Below are 6,126 nucleotides of genomic sequence, written 5' to 3' on the forward strand. Positions count from 1 at the left end.
AAGATGGAGAAACCGCGGGGTTCGCGTTTCCAGTGTGGCTACAAGATAACAGCAGCCACCCCCCCGCCCCACGCCGCGGCTACCTTCCGCGCCGTTTTCTCCTTCACCTGCTCCTATGGCTTCAACACCTCTGCTAGACCTTCCGATCCCTGCAATCAGTTCCCCTCCACTTCCCCACCCGCCCGCCCCAGCCCCTGCTGCGTCGGGACTCGTACCGCCTTTCTCTACTGCTTCTAATGCCAATACTCCACAAACCCATAATCAATTGCCGCCCGAGGAATGGGGGGGCATCAGCCGCTGCTGCGAGGTGGCAAAAGATTAGACACCAAGCATTGCAAGCAGGGGATACAGCTTTTTGTTCACTGGTAGCGTGTCCCATCATACGCAGCAATGCAAATGTCCCCGATGAGCATGAACCTTTTGGCTATAATGTTTTAAAAGATCTACGACAAACAGTTGCCGCGCATGGACTGGGTTCTCCTTTTACACAATCCCTGCGACGGGGAATATTTACAAATGAAATAGTACCATTTGATATATGCACGCTTACTAATCTTATATTGACCCCAACGCAAAAGGAGATCTTTGAAAGCACCTGGCGTACCGCCTGCCAAAACGCCACAATTATCAACATGCAGCGACAACAAGGCGACCCTTTACAAGGGGCAGGACTCCCACAACTTATGGGGGATCCGCCACTAAATCGCCCAAAGTTACAGGCATGATTACGACTAGAGATATTAGCACAAGGCAGAGACCTTGCTTTACAGGCATTACTAAAAGCGCCTGATGCCGGAAGAGCGACAAAATCATTTACATTAATAAAGCAAGGGACGGGAGAGGGACATATCTCATTCTTAGATTGTCTTAAAGAGGCTTTGGAAAAACAAGTCAAAAATGCAGAAGCAAGAGAGGTCCTACTCTTAAAATTAGCCTTTGAAAATGCGAATACGGACTGTAAAAAAAAGTGCTTTTGCCTCTAAAAAAATCCCTCCTTAATGGATATGATAGAAGCTACCCAAAAGGTGGGGTCAATATCCCATCATATGGAAACATTAGCTACAGCTTATGCCACCGCAATGAAAGTACAGAAATCATGTTTCTTCTGTGGAAAAACTGGACATTTTAAAAGAGATTGCCCACAACTAAGAAAAAGAGATACGACGAGCTCTAAACAGATATGGACCTGAAATAGCCCCTGAAAAAGTGCAAAAAACTGAGCCTTGGAAATATCTGGGCTGGAAAATCTTGCAACAAACAATTGAACCTGCAAAAACAAAAAGGGGGAATGCCAGGAGCCACTCGAGCAGACAAAGTAAAGCCGTGTATGTGTTTACCTGAATATGTCTGAAAATAATATTCCTGTTATTATCTCTCATTTTCTGTCTCTTCAATCAAAAGATTTAATAGCCACCCCCACAGAGGGCTTGATTGGAGTCGGCGGCCTTTCTCAAACCTTTCAAAGCACCCACCTGCTCAATATCATTACCCAAGAAGGGTCTACATTTACTGTACGGCCATATGTGACAAATTTGCCCATGAGCCTGTTGGGGCGAGACGTAATGTCCCAATGTGGCTTCATCTTAAATTGCCCTGAAAATTTTCAGTAGCGGCCATTGATGAGCGACCGACAATGAAACTTATTTGGAAAAAAGAAACACCCATTTGAATAGATCAATGGCCGCTCCCCAAAGAAAAGGTCGCTGCCCTTCAAGAACTGGTCAAAGAACAACTTCAACAAGGACATATCACTTCTACAACCAGCCCCTGGAATTCTCCTGTATTTGTTATAAGAAAGAAGAGTGGAAAATGGTGACTGCTACATGACTTGAGACAAATAAATGAAGCTATGGAAGAAATGGGAGCGCTCCAACCCGGCTTGCCCTCGCCAACAATGATACCCCGAAATTGGGACATAATCATAGTAGACTTAAAAGACTGCTTCTTTACTATCCCACTACATCCTATGGATGCACCGCATTTTGCATTTTCGGTACCAAAAATTAACTGAGGCGAGCCAATGGATAGATACCTCTGGACTGTCCTGCCTCAAGGAATGAAGAATTCTCCAACGATCTGTCAAACATATGTGGCTAAAGCCATACGTCCTGTATGACTAAAATTCCCAGAAATTTATATCTATCGCTATATGGACGACATTTTACTAGCAGGCCCCACGAACACCATGGTGCGTGAAGCACTACCCATTTTAAAATACGCATTGCAAAGCAAAGGACTGCAAATCGCACCAGAAAAAAATTCAAATGGAAGCACCATGGAAATATCTTGGGTGGAAAATCTTACAACAAAGTATCCAACCTCAAAATGTGATCATTTCAGCAGACATAAAACCCTTGAATGATGTACAAAAACTATTGGGAAACATAAATTGGATTAGAGCGCAGTATGGTATCGATAACTACACATTAACATCCTTATTTGAGCTACTTAAAGGAGATACCGCTATTAACGCACCACGCCAATGGACGACCGAAGCAAAAAACGCACTGAGAATCATAAATGAAAAACTCTCACTGCAACAATGTCACCGACGACTTGAAAATTTACCCATACAATTATATATCTGCAAGCAAAACCAACAGCCTCTGGCAATCATCGGTCAATGGGAGAACAAAGGAGTAGACCCTCTCATAATGTTGGAATCGGTGTTTTTGCCACATCAACCTGCGAAAACCCTGGCTACTCGTATCGAAATGTTCACCGCCTTGATAAAAAAGGGCAGAGAACGAATTGTAGAAATGGCCGGAGAAGAGCCTCATCTCATTGTCCTTCCTGTCGTAAAGGACTACTTAGATTGGTGCTTACAAAATAGTCTAGAACTTCCAATGGCCTTAGCAGGGTTTAGTGGAAGAATTGATACTCATCACCCCTGCTCATAAAATGTTCACCTTTTACAATAATGTGAAAATTGAAGAGGCGCCACTATACCAGTGGCAACCGGTTAAGGGCCGTATCGGCTACTAACTTGGGGTCGAGGGTATGCTTGTGTCTCAACAGATGTAGGACCTAAGTGCGTACCTGCAAGGTGCATAGGACCGGCTCTTGCATCAGATAACAAGAACGAACAGCAGAAGACACTGAACTCTGAGAAGACTGATGGGGAATGACTTATCAGATAACTCCGAATTAATCCATAAAGCAATCAAAGATTTGAAGTTAGCAAATTACAAGTCAGTGATGGATTTGATTGGCTGAATCACTTACTAACAAGTTGTGGAATTGGCAGGTGGATAATGTCTCTAATCAAAATGGGTTTTTTCTTATTACTAATATGTTGCACTATAATAATGATAGTTTCTTGTCTAGTGTCTTGGGTACAGAAAAATGCTATAGAATATGATTAAACAAGCTTTTGTGATAGAAAAACAAAAAGGGGGATTTGTAGGAATAAGTGAGATTGTGTTTTACTTTGACGAGATGCAGCTGTGCCCTTGAGGCTTGTTACAGGTTCGCAGGAATGCAGCTGTGGCCTTGAGGCTTGTTACAAACAAGTTTGTAAAACTCAGAGGCAGGAAAATAAGGATGAGATTGGATACATCCCTGAAAGAGGAATTCGTGTGCACCAGCTTGAAGAACCAATAAGTAACGCTGAAGAGACGCGTGGACGCAAGATAGTAGCCAATGAAATGGGTTTTGCTTGCTCATGAACACTAGATCATATTATAAAAGGGATAGATTGTAAAAATAAAGTGTCATCGTCATCGTTATTATCATCGCCATTGTCATTGTCATTGTCTTCGTCTTCTTCACTGGTCTTCTCTTGTCTTCGCCTAAACTCTTATGCGGAGTCTGTGATTAATTGCCACACTCGCTCCGCCCGCCCCGCAGAGTAAAAGGGCGCAGGCAGAGAGAGGCGCTGCAAAGCGAACACCCAAGCCTTTTAATGAATGAAACAAGAAACGGCAGATCTGGGAGAGGGCTGGGGCTGGAGCAGGTGGGTGCAGGTCCCTGCCTGCGGATCTGCTCTGTGCGTGGGTGATGGGGGGACGTTGCTGGAGCGGTGGCTTATGAGTAGCCGTACGCATCGACTATCTCCATGTCGATCTCCCTCTGCACAAAAAAATTGCAGCTGCCCCAGTGTCATCTGCAGGGCCGCCCGCTGGCGCTCCTCCTGGGCCAGCTTCTTCAGGTGCTCCCGCTCGGGCCGCTGCTCAGGCGTGATGGGCACTGACTCCTCCTGCTCCTCCAGCCCGGGGCCAGCAGGAGTCAGCCGGCAGCGCGGATTTGGTGGGAGGGCGTGGCAGCCGCGGCAGCATGTGCAGCTGCTGCGGCAGCCCTTCCTGCGGTGTTTGGCAAAACCACCCGGCACTGCCTCCACAGCGCCTCCTCCACCTCTTGGGGGGGCTTCCTCTTGGTGTCCAGCGAGGGGGACGTCGGCAGCCCTGCCCAGGAGTTGTCGGCGTCCCCTAGCATCGCTGCCGCCGCTTGGTCATGGGGGCAGTCACCCTCCGTCCTGTCCTGCGGGAAGCTGGGGAGCCGGTTGAGGAAGGTGGTGCTGTCAGGGCCGCCGGGGACATGGGGGTCGTCGGGGACATCGGGGGCGGTGGCCTCGCTGTCCCCCAGCATGGGCGCTGCCACTCGCTCCTTGGTGCTGACGCCCCCTGCCCTGTACTCGGAGAGGTGAGGAAGCTTGATGAGGGAGGTGGTCAAGTCAGGGCCGTCGGGGACATCGGGGACGGTGTCCTCGCTGTCCCCCATCCCCACCACCACCGCTCGCTCCTTGGGGCAGCCGACCTTCGCCACGTACTGGGAGAGGTCGGGGAGCTGGTGGACCAAGGCGGTCAAGCTGGGGCTGTCGGAGATGTCGGGGACGGCCTCGGTGCCGTGCACAGTTTTGAGCCAGGCGAGTGTCTCGTTGACGTTGGTGTCACCTGGCTGCTGAGGAAAGGCCTCGGCGAAGGTGTGTGGCCCCTGCTCGGACAGGTCCACGGGCTTCTCCAGGGCCGCCAGGGTGGTCACCGCTGCTGAAAAAGCAAACAAAGCCAACCCAAGCCCGTGGCGCTGCAAGCTTTCCTGGGCACGGGCCCCGTGCCCGCGGGCTCTGCCACCTGCAGATGCTCACCTTTGGGCTTGGTCGTGGTTGTGCCGGTCGGCGGAGCCAGGGCAGGCTGGTTGGGGCTGGCAGCAGGGTGGCTGCCCTGGATGGCCGCCGCATCCTTCTTAAAGGCCTCTGGCAGCTTCTGGGCACTGCGGGGCACGGTGTGGAGCACAGGGGGTCCCTGCACCCAGTGCTGAGCCGCGGGCCTCAGGAACCCCTGGACGTTCGCAATGTCTAAGCTCTGCTCTGGTTGTACTCATTCGGTCAAGGAGAGACATGATTGAACTTTGGGAGGCCACAGAAAGAGAGAGCGCCATCGTTTATGGGGCTGTGAATGTGAATCTCTGGATACTTGAAGAGCAGCAAGAGCCTTTGGTCGTACCACCTGTAGTGTGGGAGCAATCTCTGGATGTTCGCAATGTCTGTGTCCCACAAGCATGATGCCTGTGCACTTGCCTTACCTCCTAAATTTCCCAACAATCTCTGTCTTCCTGCCCACTACAGCCTGAGCCTTCACCGACATTGCAAACATTCAGCAGTATCTCCCACACATAAGGTACTATGTTTAAAAGTTGTTGGTCCTCAGCTTTCCCTTCAATCCCATTGACAGGGGACAGTCCATGCCCTGTAGCTTTCTTGGCCTCCTCCCAGGCATCTCTGGAGTTTTTTTGCCTTCCTTGGCTGTTACTGATTTCTGCAGTAGCAGCCCCAGAGTCCTCGTAGTTAGTTATTTTAAGTCCTTTCTTAATATTTAAGGCCGGTCAATGCCCAATATCTGTCTGGGGCTCCTATCAACCTGCAAGAGTGTTTTGGCTTCATCTGGAGACAGCTGACTTGGCGGGTAGAAGCTCCGTTCTCCTCCTGCATAGTTAGTGTAATTGTTTTGTCCACATTAGAAGCTGGTCCATGCCTTGCAGCTCCCCGAGTCCTCCGAGTCTTCACCAAGAGTGCATTCACTTCCCCATGGAGATGGCTCAAGTGTTGGATAGTAGCCCAAGAGTCCTCCCAGGTGATTTGTTTACAAGTTTTCATCATGTTGAAGGGAAGTCCACGTCTGGTAGCACCCA

Source organism: Platalea leucorodia (assembly GCF_965183815.1).
Source record: "Platalea leucorodia genome assembly, chromosome: 24".
NCBI lineage: Eukaryota > Metazoa > Chordata > Aves > Pelecaniformes > Threskiornithidae > Platalea > Platalea leucorodia.